Genomic DNA, 15292 nt, shown 5'->3' on the forward strand with positions numbered 1-15292 from the left:
AATTAAATTTTAAAAACTTTGGTTTTCTTTCATATTTTTTTTTCAAAAAAAAAAAAGTTATAACCGAAAAACTAAGCAGGTAGAAAAAAAAAACCCACCAGCCAATAAGGGTTGGACACTTGTCATGCTGGATGGGGGCACGTGTCAGCTCCTGGAGAGGCTACATGGTCAAATTTCCATTTTCTTTTTTCTTTTAATCTTTTTGTTTTTCGTGACTTGTATCCTCAAAACAATTGTAACGACCCGTTTCCGGTATGATGATTCCATAGTATTTAAGTAGAAGTTTGCAAGAGGGACTCGGCGAGTTCATAGCCTGACTCGCCGAGTAGGGGACGGGATTTCGAGCTCGTGTTAGTCGGCGACTCGGCGAGTCCATATTCGGGACTCGGCGAGTCTGCCTGCCTGGAAGAAACCCTAAATCCCCGGGTTGTTCACTATTTAAACCACCTTATAGCCCCCAATCTCGCCTCCTTCACCCTCAGAAAGCTGTGAGAAAACCCTAATCCATCCTTGAGTGATCTAAGTGTTCTTGTGTTAAATTTTGAAGGCTTGAAGAAGGAGAAGAAGAAAGGAGCAAGGAGAAGAGGTGTAGAGCAAAGATCCAAGGGCAAATCAGAGTTCTTTGAGGTATTCTTCGGATTCCCTCCTATTTTATGCTTTTAACCTCCATTAGAGCTCTTCTAGATCTAGTTTGATGCTTTCCTCAAGCCTTATGATTGTATGGATACCCTATTATGTCGAGATATCCTTAGATCTGTTCATTTAGGAGTTGTAGAGCCCAGATCTATTGCCTTTTTGAAGTTACCTTGCATGAAAACCCTAGATCTAGCCTTTATTATGCTTTTTGAGCCGTTTTAGCTTCATGGATGCATATGGGCACGTAAAGATAGAATCTTTAGGTGCTAATCGAGTTAAGGGAGTCCAGATCTATAAGTTTTATACACTGGATTCAAGCAGAATCGAGTTTTGAGTCGCTGCATGCAAGCGACTCGGCGAGTCGGAAGAACGACTCGGCGAGTCGGAAGAACGACTCGGCGAGTCGAGTCGTGAGTCCCCGTTCTTCCCCTTTTGAGTGATGACGAGTGGAAGCCTGTGAGTAGTAGAGTGGACTCGGTGAGTTGGAGAGCAGACTCAGTAATGGAGGGACTCGGCGAGTTGTTCATACAACTCGGCGAGTCCAAGGCAATCTTCTTAAGCTCAAGAACAACTCGTCGAGTTGTTCATATGACTCGGCGAGTCGGATGAAGATTGTCTGGTTCTTGGATCGAGAGAGTACTCGTCGAGTCGATGCCATACTCGACGAGTAGCCACGAGAAGGGTTGAGAAGTGAGACTAGAGACTCGGCGAGTTGGCGGCCCAACTCGGCGAGTCAGGTCAACTGTGGGTTGACTTTGACCGAGACAGTTGACTTTGACCAAGGGTAAAAGAGTCATTTTACCCCAGTGCAGTGTTTAGTATTTGATTGAGTGTGTTTATGGACTTGTAGCCGGGGAGATACCGGAGCAGCAGCAGTTAGCTTCCAGAGCCATTCACACAGCAGCCAGTTCACAAAGTGAGTCTCCTTTCATTAGGAACGGGTCTGCGGCCACAATGCCGGCCCGTTTAGTTAGCAGTAGTCCTGGACTTGGGTCCGATGCAGTAGTTAGAGTGCTTGATGTCTTTGTGATTCAAGCATGTTTGTGTTATGTGTTCCGGACTCTGTTCCGACGCAGTATGCAGTATATGTGATTATAATAGTTGATATGTGTTATGTTATGCTATGATCAGTCAGTTCCGGACTTCGGTCCGATGCAGGGGACAAGGTCCCAGTCAGTTCCGGACTTCGGTCCGATGCAGCTAGTTCCGGACTTCGGTCCGATGCAGTCAGTTCCGGATTTCGGTCCGATGCAGTTAGTTCCGGACACTGGTCCGATGCAGGGGACAAGGTCCCAGTCAGTTCCGGACTTCGGTCCGATGCAGCTAGTTCCAGACTTCGGTCTGATGCAGTGGGCAAGGCCCAGTACGTGCTTTATATGGATTGTATTGTATGTGGTAGTTTGGGGGAGCTCGCTAAGCTTCGTGCTTACAGTTTCAGTTTGGTTTCAGGTACTTCCGCAAGCAAAGGGAAGAGCTCAGGATGATGGCATCGCACACACCACGGCTTCAGTTTTTATCCTGGGAGTTGATACAGTTTTCTTAGATATGTTTTGATACAGTTATGACTCAGTTTTCTCACAGTATTTTAGTATGGGTTTAGATACATAGTGTATGGTTTTATTATATGTTACTCAGTTTTATGATTTTTGGTTATATTAAAAAATAAAATTTTTGGGTCGTATTTTTGGGTTGTTTCACAATTATCCTTACTCGGAAATTATCAAAATCTCGCAATTAATTACGAAAATGTCATATCATCTCGCGAGATTTTGACGATAAATAAAATTAAATCATTGTCATTTATTTTTTCAATCTTACGGTCAAAAATAATCTTTACGATTCATATCATTTTTTGGGTTCCTATATATATATATATATATATATATATATATATATATATATATATATATATATATATATATATATATATATATATATATAGAGAGAGAGAGAGAGAGAGAGAGAGAGAGAGAGGGAGATAAGTTCAATTGAGAAAATAAAAAAGATTGAGAATGGGGGAATCATTATCAGCCAATCATTTAATTAGCATATTAGCATAAAATACACGGTGGCAACTTTGTAAATATGATATATTAACCTTCAATCACAGATACCATTTCTTCTGGATCGTTTATCTGTTCTTCATCAACACCATCTGTTATTCATTCATCTCGATTGTTCCTATGTGTTCTTCATCAACATCATACGTTCTACTACTTGTTCGCTATCAAAATCACATGTTCTTCATAAAAAAAGACATCGACGCTTCATAAAAACATCAATTCTTCATCAAAAATCTTCATTTATTCATCAAAATGTTGTGATTCGTCATTAAACACATTTATGTGTACTATTAAGTGTAACTCGTGATTCAATCTTGTCTAGTTTCGTTGACATCAAGCAAAATCGTTAAAATAATGCACATTTATCGATGTCACATCATTTAGTGATCACCAATCATCGAAACTTCATCAAAGGAACCTTCGCCAATATCAAACAACAGGTAGCAATCGAAAGTTCATCAACATAACCATATATTTGAAGATTTTTTTAAAAAATCGTTTTTCAAGTTTGAAAAACTTCTTTTTTCATACATTTTTTTTTCATTTTTGATATAAACCTAATGATTATTAATCAATTTTGATAGGATTTTATTTGTTTTGTAGTTATTGGCTTCAATTGTGAATTTTTTACCATAGTTATATAAGTTAATTTATTTGCATGTCAATTGTTCGATGAAATGCATAAACTAAATATATCACGTAATATTCACAAGTGAATATTCCTTTATATGAGAATCAATGTATATCTTTTAAAAAACACAGAGCAAGTATGTAATTGATATGTGAATAATATATAAAAAATATATTCACATGCGAATACATGTAATATTCACAAATGAATACAGGTAATTTTCATAAATGAATACAGGTAATACGTCATTTTAAGGTCCTAAGCATACAAGTAATTTTCATAAATGAATACAGGTAATACGTCATTTTAAGGTCCTAAGCAAGTTTGTAATTCATATGCGAATAACATATAAGAATTATATCCGCATGTAAACATATGTAATATTCACAAATGAATATATATGTAATAAATAAATGTGAATATATATGTATTATTCACAAATGAATAAAACTGTCAATAATACTGAGGACTATAAATGTAACGCCCGTAGATCAGGGCTAGTCAATTTAGAGACGATAAGCATCAAAAATGACTTTTTGATAGAAGATTATTTAGAATGAATAATCTTAACTAAGTTGTAGTATATGTTACAAGGATTCCGTACATATAAAGAACGCCGAAATCCAAGTTATGACATGTCGAGGTTTCGCGACAGAACCGGCACGACACAGCGCGACGTAAAAAGTGAATTTACGTTAGAGCGATATTTAGCCTTAGAAATATAAATGAAAGTCGTAGAATATGTTAAACCGTGATCGTGCATAAAAAGAACGTCCAAATCTGACTTCGTATGAGGAAGTTATGATTTTTCTAAGTTTCGACTTAGCGGTATACAGCCCGAATACTCGATTTGAGATCGAGCGGTTTTTAGCCAAAACAATATAAATGAGAATCGAAGATCTCGTTAATTGTAGTGAAACGATAAAAAGATAGGCGAAAACGGACGTCGGATAAAGAAGTTATGAATTTATAACGGAGTTTTCCTGTCCCGGCCTACTAAAATAATATAATAAAAATAAAGTAAAAATTAGCCGACGGAGTCTAAACCAAAGTTGTAGAGCGTAGTCTCACCTACGCGTGGATATAAAGAACGTCGAAAACGGAGTTCGTCTGAGGAAGATATGAATTTTTGAAGTTTATTAAATATTTTCGATATTAAATTTAATTATAAATTTTCAATATTATCCAAGGGGGGAGTCACCGGGCTTATCCAGGTTGCGCCCAGTGTAACCTAAGATTACGCCCAGCGTAATTCGAAGTTCCAGACCCCATAAAAGGGAGTTGAGTGCAGCCGATTCATTTGCTCACTTCTCTTCTTTCTCTCGCGTTTTTACATCGTTTTTCGTACAAGAATTATCCCGAAGCCCCGGTATCATTCCTGAGCCCCGAAGCAAGTCCCGAGGCCCCGAAGATCCCGAGAAGTACGATTCCCGAGCCGAAGCTCTGCCCGCGAGAAGCCGATTTTTGTGAAGATCTTCCAGATCTACCGAAGAATACTACTTTTACAAGCCGTAGTGTTGTCCGATCATCTTCTGATCAAGTGAGTGTGTGGTTACTTTCTTCTAACACATAAATATTAAGTATTTACTATGAAATACGTGTTATGTGTTTATATATTGGTCTTGATTTGAATGGGGTACCTAATCTCTTTCAAATGCACGATTTTATACAAGTATCGATTTAACGTACTAAGTATATGTGTTATGTGAGTGTATCAATGTTATCTTCTAATCTCATAGATATGATTTATTGTCTATAAAATATGTGTTATGTTTATGTGCCTCATTTTTTATCTGGAATGTGTTTTGAATGAACATACTATACAGATTTTAAACTATGTCTAAAAATATATATATTATCTAATAAAATGTTGGGTAGAACATGGGTAGATAGTTGTCTTGTGATAAAAGGACGAGAGGCATCGATGTCATTGTAATCCAGTCATCTAGCGGAATTTAGATGACGACCACGGACTTTTCTAGACAGTCCAGTGGAACGCTAGTAGGCTCATAACATGTAGGTGTTAATGAACTTGGGTGTTCATTTGCTATATTCCATCCCACTCATGGTTGCCTTATTTGACTTATATTGCTGAGGAACCCCCGAAACATGTGTTGTCGTCCCGATGAAATATTCTTAGACTAGGTCCCTTGTGTTAGTTGTCTTAAGGACGTAAGGTGAGAATAACGGGAATGGGTAATTGGGTTATTATTGGTTGATGAAATTAAATTAATTATTTATTGTGGGTTGAAAACCCTATATGCTCACCAGGCTCCCAAGCCTGACCCACTCAGTTTTCTTTGCATTACAAGTAATGACACAAAATTACAAGTTGGTGGACTTGACGAGAGATTTTGGAATATAGATCAGTAGTTATAAATAACTGTTGAAAGGTCTATTTTATACTGTTTATGCTTTTGGTCTGTATCGGAACATGACATCCCGATGTTTTATTATTTAATGAAATACGTTCTCTTTGAGAAACGTTTTGATAAATTTTATCATATTTTGTTTGGGAACAAATTCCGCAACTCTTTAAATCAAAGGATTACTCTGAAATTATTTTAAAAGCATAAATTAAGTCGGTATTTTCTGGTCGTGAAATTGAGGATGTCACAATAAAATATATAAAATTAAAGATAAAAAAAAATATTTGATAAGAATATATATTTATTCACATACAACTAATCTTTTTAGGTTAATAAAATAATTATATAAGCATATATATTTTTATTAATGTTATATTCATTTGTGAATAAATGATAACTTTTTTTTTCCAGAAAATTATAAAAATAGAAAAACGTCATTTTGAGGCCCTAAACAATCCCGAATGACCGAAAAACACCGTACGTCACGGTGAAGCTATGAGTTTTGTAAATCGCACCATTTTACATCAAATATGCGAATTTCGTTCAATTCAAAGACTAAACTTTATTGCGACAAATTGTTTTGATGATGTCACTAAATTTCCATTCCTACTAGTGATGACATCATCATTATTCATATATGAATAAACTTTAGAAATCATTACGACATATTTACTGAAGATGTTACTAACTTCAATCCCACTAGTAAAAACATCGTTATTATAATCTGTTATTTTTATTTATGTGAATAAACTATACGTGTTGATTTATTTATTTTGTGAATACAACCTTTATATATAAAAATAAATAATACACTATAAGAATTGGTTTGTGCATAGTTTTTTTTTTTTTTTTTTTTTTTTTTTTTGTATAATGTAACAATATTATTTTACATGTAAAATCAACATTATACTAAGATAAACAACATTGTATTGGTTAATGAATATCATTTGCATTTGAATTTAATACGATCAAAATGAAGAATATATTAAATTGTATAACATTTACACGTGAATATAAAAATATATTGTCTTCGTCAATGATATATTCTCTTACGTCAACCACCGAGATATGAACCAACCATTGATTGAAATGTTATTCTTTTATTGAGTTATAACAATGCCTGAAAAACATGTGAATACACATAAAAAACGTTAAAAATATACTTTTAGTTCATAATAATAGTGATTTATCACATTCTAATTATCACATTGTATATTCACATATGAATGTATAATCATATGTGAATATTATATGATATATGTTGTTTATATTGTATATTTACATGTGATATTACATGGTATATTCACAAATGAATATTAGATAGTATATTCACATATGAATATTATATGTAGATTCACATGTGAATATTATATGGTATATTTACTTGTGAATATTACACATTCTAGTCACATCTAAATATTGCATGATATATATTCATTCATGAATATTACACAGTATATTCACATATGAATAATATATAATATATACACTTGTGAATATGATACATGATATTCATATTTAAATATTAAACGATGCATTCACTTGTGAATATTACATAGTATTTTCACTTATTAAGTATTAGATGATATATTCACTTATGAATATTAGATGATATATGCATATGTGAATATTACACAGTCAATTCACATATGAATATTACACAGGATATTAACATATGCATATTACAAGATATATTCACAAATATATATAATTTATATGTTATTCACATATGAATAACAAATAAAATTGTATATTTGTTTTGTGTTTTAATAATCATATACTGATTAAGGTGCGAAAACATATTTATATGTGAATATAACGTGGTAATTTAGTTTATGCATTTCATCAAACAGTTGGAGTGCATACAAGTAAGCTTTCTTAAAAATGCTAAAAATATGATACTTTGACTATTTAAAACTTACAAATTAGTAGATTGATAGAGAATTATATGAAATTTTTCAAAAAAAATGATTTGATGTTTTTATAACCTTAATTTCGAAGTTTTGTTTGATGATCGATGTTGAATGAATGATATGAAGTGAAACTGATGTTGATCATCGATGATATTGATCTAATGACACTGGGAGTAAAATTAATCGTAGATGTTGAAGATATTCTCGTATTCAAGCATAGTTGAAGGTTGGATCGAAAGAACCAAAAACGAATTTTTTTTGGTCTACTGTTGAATGATGTTGATGAACGTGTTTTTAACGAAGATGAATGATTGATTAACACTAGATGATGTTAATCGATGATCTAATTGAAGAAATCTGGATGATCGTTGAACGTTGGAGAAGAAATTTGGATGATGAACGATCGAGTAGTAATGAATTTGAATTGTTATCAAATTATCCACAGTTACATATATGTGATTAAAGGATATCATATCATATTTACAAGTTTGCCACCGTGTATTTTAAGTTAAGATGCTAATTAAATGATTGACTGAGAATGATTCCCCCATTCTCAATTTTTTTTTCTTAATTGAACCCTTCTCTCTCTCTTTCTCTCTCTCTCTCTCTCTCTATATATATATATATATATATATATATATATATATATATATATATATATATATATATATATATATATATAACCCGTGGGAACCACGGTTACGAAACTAATTAAATTTTTATAGTAAAAACTTAAAATTATTAATTAATTATTTTAAATAAATTATTAATTAAGAATTTTTTAGTTATATAAATTTTAATCATTGATTTAAATAAATATGTGAAATTATATCATTTGTATTATTTTTATTTTAATTTTTATTCAAATGTTATTAATTTAATGTAATTAAAGTGGAAATTTTAAAATTTGAAATTTGAAATGAAGTTTGACAAGTAGCATCCATTAATTAGGAGAGATAATAAGGTGACACATGACAAAAGGAGAATAAAATATGAATTAATTAGGAGGCCTAATAATATGACACATGTCGAAAGGAGAATAAAACTATTCTTTTATTAGAATAGCGATATATAATAATAATAATAATAATAATAAAAAAAAAGTACCTATTTATAATTTGATGGTTAATAAAATTAAACATCCCATGAGCGCGCAAATGATTGAATCATGTGAAATCATTTTGTAAAACAAATCAAGAATAAGTTATATCACTGCCACATTAAATTTACAGAAAAAATATATTATTAAGATATTGAGCATCAAGATCTACGAAAACAGATCTGAAAATCATCATATAAACAAATTGTCTAGTTTAATCAATGTTAATGTAAACAACGATGATTGACTTTCAATCAATTTGACCTAAAAATCTAAAATATGTAATTATAAATTTAATATTTAAATATTTATTGTATAGATTTATAATTATATAAAAGGCTTACCAAACAAATAAAATAATAACACCAGGTCAAAAACAATTTAATCCTATCCCTATGACGGTCTTTTTCTATCATCGTCAAACTTGATACAATATCCCTTTTCTTCAAAACCCCACTTACGGATCCTATGTTCTTCATCGGTGCTATTTGGTCTGTTATTCCTGTTTTTGTAATAAATTTTCATGTCTTAAATTCTAACTAGGTATCACATTGATTTTTGAAAAAAGATAACCGGAGAATATTGATGTAATAGTGCTAGAAATAGGGACTAAAATTGTGAAAATTGCAACCACAAAGACCGTCTAGGTAAGAAAATTGAAAGTTGAACTGAAACCTCAAAATTTACCAAAAACTACAGGGATCATTTCTTTATAACTTCCTCTACATTTTATACTTGGTCACGTGGATCAATTAAATCGTTTCATGATTTATTTAATACATGAACTTTATTATTATGCGTTTGAATGATAAATTAAAGATGTGATAGTGACTTTTCAACTTCTTTCAAGATTTAATGGGCGGTTTCTTACTAATCTGGCCTAATTATGCTGAACATATATTTAATACATGAACTTTAGTATTTTCATGATTTATTTAATACATGAACTTTAGTATTAGTCACGTATTTTCAGCTAATTTTAATCTAGAAAACTAAATTCTAAATTCGAATAAGGATATATGCTATAATTCCTAAAAATGCCCCTTACAAAACTTGTAACATAGAGTGTTCAATTTGTTTTTGAAAGTATGTTTACCAAAATGAAATTTAACTAAAATATATTTTTTATTTTCATGTGCAAATTATCATATTGTAATTCAAATAATTGCTCTTAAGTTGTAAAGATTGACTATTAGTTGTAAATTGTAATGTAATTTAAACGTACCGTTATGTCTTTTTAGTACCCCCTTCGACAAAAAAACGAATATAACGAGAAAAGAAAAAGATCATACAGGTTACAAATCAACAGTTTGTAAATGACAAATATTAAATGAACATGCCCGATTGACGACGAAAGTAAAGCTTGAAACATGATGCCAATGCTTAAGACAAAAATATATACCAAACTCCCACAGAAGGCTAAGTAAACATCATCTAGATCTAACAACTTTTTATACTTGAAAAAAACATATTGAACCGAAAACGACCAATGATATTTAACAAATGTGGTGCTTCAATAATTAAAAGCAAAATACAAATGTTTTTGGTAGTCTAGTGGAGCTGTACGACCATCGAATATCGAGTTATTATTTTTTATGATTATAAAGGTTTTTAATTACTTTCTATCGAGAAAATGAGAAGTGGTACTAAAGTTTTGTCTACCACGTATACATTATAAATGCACATAAATCGTAATGATTAATGAAAAAAAAAGTATTTTGCTAAGGGATGGTTTGATTGATATGAAATGAAATCTATTTGATAGATCCTTTAGTTCATGAAATTTGTTATGTGTTTGGTTGACCTGAAATGAAATGAAACCCATTTTATATATGTTTGCAAATTTATCAAATGAATTTGGAAGTAACTTATGGAATATGATCGAAATATTCTTTTATTGATTATTGTAACTAATTAAATTTATCAAACCTATGTGGGCATAGTGGTGTTAGGTGTTAGCGTTGACATGAACATGAATGTGTATGTGTTCATGTGTGTATGGATGTTGGTGTGGACGTGGACATGGTGGTGTGGTGTGTGTGGGATTGTTGGTTGGTGTGAGGTGATATGGGTGAGTCCCAGTGGCGGGCCTATGTGGAGAATTGAAGGTCCCGGATCATTGCTTAATTTTTGGCTCGTAGTTTAATTTTTTTTTTTTTTTAATTTTTTCTATTAGGTGTACCCGCTTGAAGTATGAGGGACACCCCTACTAAAATAGTGTGCGTCCGTCACTGCCTGTGTAAGGGATGGAGTGTAGGAGATGTGATGATGATATGTTTTAATTCTAACAAATCATGACTAAAATAAAAAATATGAGATGCCATTTTTGTTTTTATAATAAAAAATAAAGATGGAATCTAAAATCTTTGGTTTTTAAATTTAATGAAATTTAAAGAATTTCAAATTCATTGATTTTGTCGACAATTTAATGAAACATCTCAATTTCTTTAGACTCCTTTAAATCCATAAAACAAACATGCGTCGATATCATTTTTCTTATTAAACATTGGAATAATACAATTCGTCTAAATGACACTCGATAAAGAGATATATCCCTTGCTAGGGAAGTGTATGGATCGGTTTGGTTCAGTTATTGGTCAAAACCGAATCATAACCATTACAACTGGTTAATGTATTTTGATTACCATTGGGCAGCGGTTAATATTGGTTTTGGTTAACGGTTTTAGTCAGTTAATTGTTAATATCGGTTAACCAAAATGGTCAAAGATGATATAAAAATAGAAATAAATTTTCTATAAAAAGTAAAATAAATATAAAGTCTATCGTTATAAAAAATGTATAATTGTGTATATATAATTGTATTGATAGAAGATTACTTATCATATCTAACTCCAAACAATTACCTTTTAAATTCTAAGTTCCTAACATAATTACATACCATATACTTAATATTATATTATATTAAAAATATTTATTAATATTATTGATTCGGTTCAGTTTATAATGGTTCGGTCATAGATGAAAGTCATAACTGAACCATATGTATTCCTTTAAGGCTGTCTTTCTAATATCATACAACTTTTATGTGGTATTAATATTAATCTGAATCATACAAATGGTTCATCTTATTTGAACACTCTTACATTTATTTTGAAGCAATTTTTATTTTTTTAACTTATGTTCATCATACACATTCATGGTGTTATACCAAGGACCTAATCAAATGGTGGTGGAGAATTAAAACATAACCTACATCTCTATGGGCAAAAGTAATAACAGGCATTCACAATTTAAAGAACAAACCTGCAGACTATCTTGCCAAAAAGAACATAAACAACGTTTGGAAGAACATATCTGGAGTGAAAAACAACATTGAAAGAATGGAAAATCGATTCAATGATATTTTTAAACAGATTGTAAAAAACGGGTAATAAAACTCAATTATGGTAAAACATATGGGTTGGAGCGGAGAAATTAAAAGTCACATATCCAAGGTTGTACGAGTTAGACAGAAAGAAGTCATGTAAAGTGGCTGAGAGGCTCAATTCAAATGGAACAATTGGCAATGGTCATCCAACCCAACTGACGTCGATCTCACCACTGACCTTAATAATCTATTGGCGGTCACAACATCCACTTGCTTCCTTCCAAGTGACGATCACACTTCATGTATTATTGCTCCTGATGGCACATACAAAGTTGACATCATGAGAAAGAAAATTGAGGCGGATACTAAGGTGATCAACAACCCCACCATAATCAACTGGTGCAAACGGATTCCTATCAAAGTGACCACTTTTACCTGGAGATCCTTATTGAATCGAATTCCATCAGCTATCGCCCTCACAAACAGGGGTATAAACATTGACACATTTGATTGCAGTTCTTGTATTGATGGAATTGAGGATGCAAATCATATTTTGGTATCGTGTCCTTTTGCTAAAACTGTCACAAACTATGCTCTTCGGTGGTGCGGTATTACCAATCTGCAGGTTCAAAATATAGATGAGTTACTAAATTTTACTATGAATTGGAATTCTAATCAAAAGAAAAATGACAGATTGACAGTAATCTGCTATGGATTACCTTGGAGTTTATGAAGAGCTCACAACGACCGTTTATTCAAGGCCAGATTCACAAATCCAACTAAAGTGGTGGAGTCCATCAAGTCATTAGTATTAGTATTCATGTGGTTGAAATATAGGGCAAAGATGTTATATGTTCTTGGGAAAGTTTTTGTTCTTCCTCCTTTTCTCTTTAAAACAATCTATTTTGTAACTCCTACTTCCCTTTTAGCTTCTTGCTTTTTGGGCTAGCTTTTTATATTATATTGACGGTTAAAAAAAAACTAATGCTTATTTATTTATATGAGCTTTTATTGTCCAAAACTCTCATTTGTGCCTTATACAACATCAAATTTCATCTTAGAAAATTCTAACATTATTTTCTTGTTTACATATTTTCCTTAACGAACATATCTAACATATAATTTTTATTTTTATTTTTTATTTTTTGTCATTTATAATATTTTTTTGAGTAAATTACTGAAATCGTCCCTATGGTTTGATTAAAATTACACATTTGGTCCATAACTTTTATTTTGCACTCGAATCATCCCTACGGTTTGATTTTGTTGCGTTTTTCGTCCCTATGGTTTGGTCAAAATTATACATTTGGTCCCTAACTTTATGTATGCAACGGACGAAAAATGCAACAAAATCAAACCATAGGGATGATCCGAGTGCAAAAGAAAAGTTAGGGACCAAACATGCAGTTTTGACCAAACCATAGAGACGATTTCAGTAATTTACTCATTTTGTTAGTTTGACAATTACATAAAAATGTTGTCATCTCAACGTCTCATTATTATCACATCCCCACCATTAATCAAGGGGTATTCATCACTTAACATCATCATATCACAAGGTTTTTTTTTTGGATGGTTTTTTGTTTCAAGTACCTAATCTGACTGTGAATTCAATACCGATCCAGGCTCAACTTGGGAGGTTGAGATGAAATTTCTTCTTGTTGGAATCCGTTTTGTTGAAATGGGAGTTATTTTGGAAATGAGATTGATTGTTGGAAATGGTTTTTGTTGAAAGGGTTAAGTTTTGTTTAAAGAAGTGTTGGAAAATAGTTTTGATGTTGAGTTGGTAAACCTTGAAACATACTCATGAAGCTAGCATTCAATGAACTCTATCGTTGGAATTTTCGAAGTATTGTATTTATCTCGAACAGTTCATCTCGTTCGGAGTGTGTGGGCTTTTAGTTAGGACCTAGTTTGTTTGAGTATTAAAAATATACATAAGAAAAGAATTGTTATAGATTACAAAATGAAAGATTATAATGTGGAAGTATTATCTTGAATTTTAGTATTTTTTATAAGTGACATGTAAATTATTTTTAAAACAATTTTTTTATAGAAATAAATTAGATTGTTAAATGGTATTTTTTTACTAAACTGAAATGTCATCGTACGGTTGCCCTTCCATGTCAACAATGCATCATGCTAGTGAGATTGTGCTCATAACGTGAAGAAGTATCCACACCATCACCAAGTTTATGGCATGGTGTATATACCCGATGGTATTATGATTATTTCAAACAGATTATTATAATATTTTGTTTGGGTTTATGATGAATTATTTTTTAACTAATACGTGATATGGATTTGTGATGTTAAATTTATTGTTAATCTTAAAATACTTATATTAGATCTAAACTTTTATATGCCAGTATTTTTATACAAAAGTGTTTATTTTTATACAACGTATGGTCATAAAAATAATTTTTTTTTTGAAGAAAATAAATAAAATTGAAAGTAATAAAGCTGTCGTGATGCGTAGGCTATCACTCGTCCTCTCTGCATGAGGACCGCCCCTAACTCTGTGATGGATGCATCACAGAACACCACAAAATCCTCAACTCCCTCCGGGAGTGTCAAGACTGTGCCTCACACTAACGCTGACGGAGGGTCTCAAACGCCCTCTGCTGCTCGGGGCCCCACCGGAAATCCACATCTTTCCTCATCAGACGAGTGAGGGGTACTGCAATCTTGGAGAAATCCCATATGAATCTTGATATGTGCATATTTAGTGTGTATTTAGTATAGTTTTTTATTCATATATTAGCTAAATTGTTGCATATTATGGACAAAAGGTACTTAAAAGTGTTAAATTGTGTTTTTTCAGTCCAAAGATGAAGCTCGGAAGCGAAAGGAAGCAAGAGAAGCGGTTGAGAGTTCAAGAGTGGAAAGAAGAAAGAAAACAGCCAAAATAAGGCTTCTACTCGTCGAGTTATCTCTTGACTCGACGAGTCCGGTCGCGGATTCAGAGAGATAAGCATTCGGAAGTCAAGACAGTTATCAGGTTACGTAGAATGTGAGAGGGACTCGACGAGTCACCACTTGACTCGACGAGTCGGTATGCATATATAAAGATAACTCTTTAATACGAAGAAAGAGAATTCTGGGAAGTTTCAGAGGTGTTAAGCTGCGAATAAGAAGCCAGAAGAACCCTAGAAGTCGACCAAAGAAGCTAGAATCCAATTCCGGGAGTAATTAAGGCGTAATTTCATCATTCTACTTAATTCTCTTGTTTTGTCAATATGATTAAGCAATT

Source organism: Lactuca serriola, chromosome 5 (assembly GCF_051521515.1).
Source record: "Lactuca serriola cultivar US96UC23 chromosome 5, Lser_US96UC23_V15, whole genome shotgun sequence".
NCBI classification, from domain to species: Eukaryota; Viridiplantae; Streptophyta; class Magnoliopsida; order Asterales; family Asteraceae; genus Lactuca; species Lactuca serriola.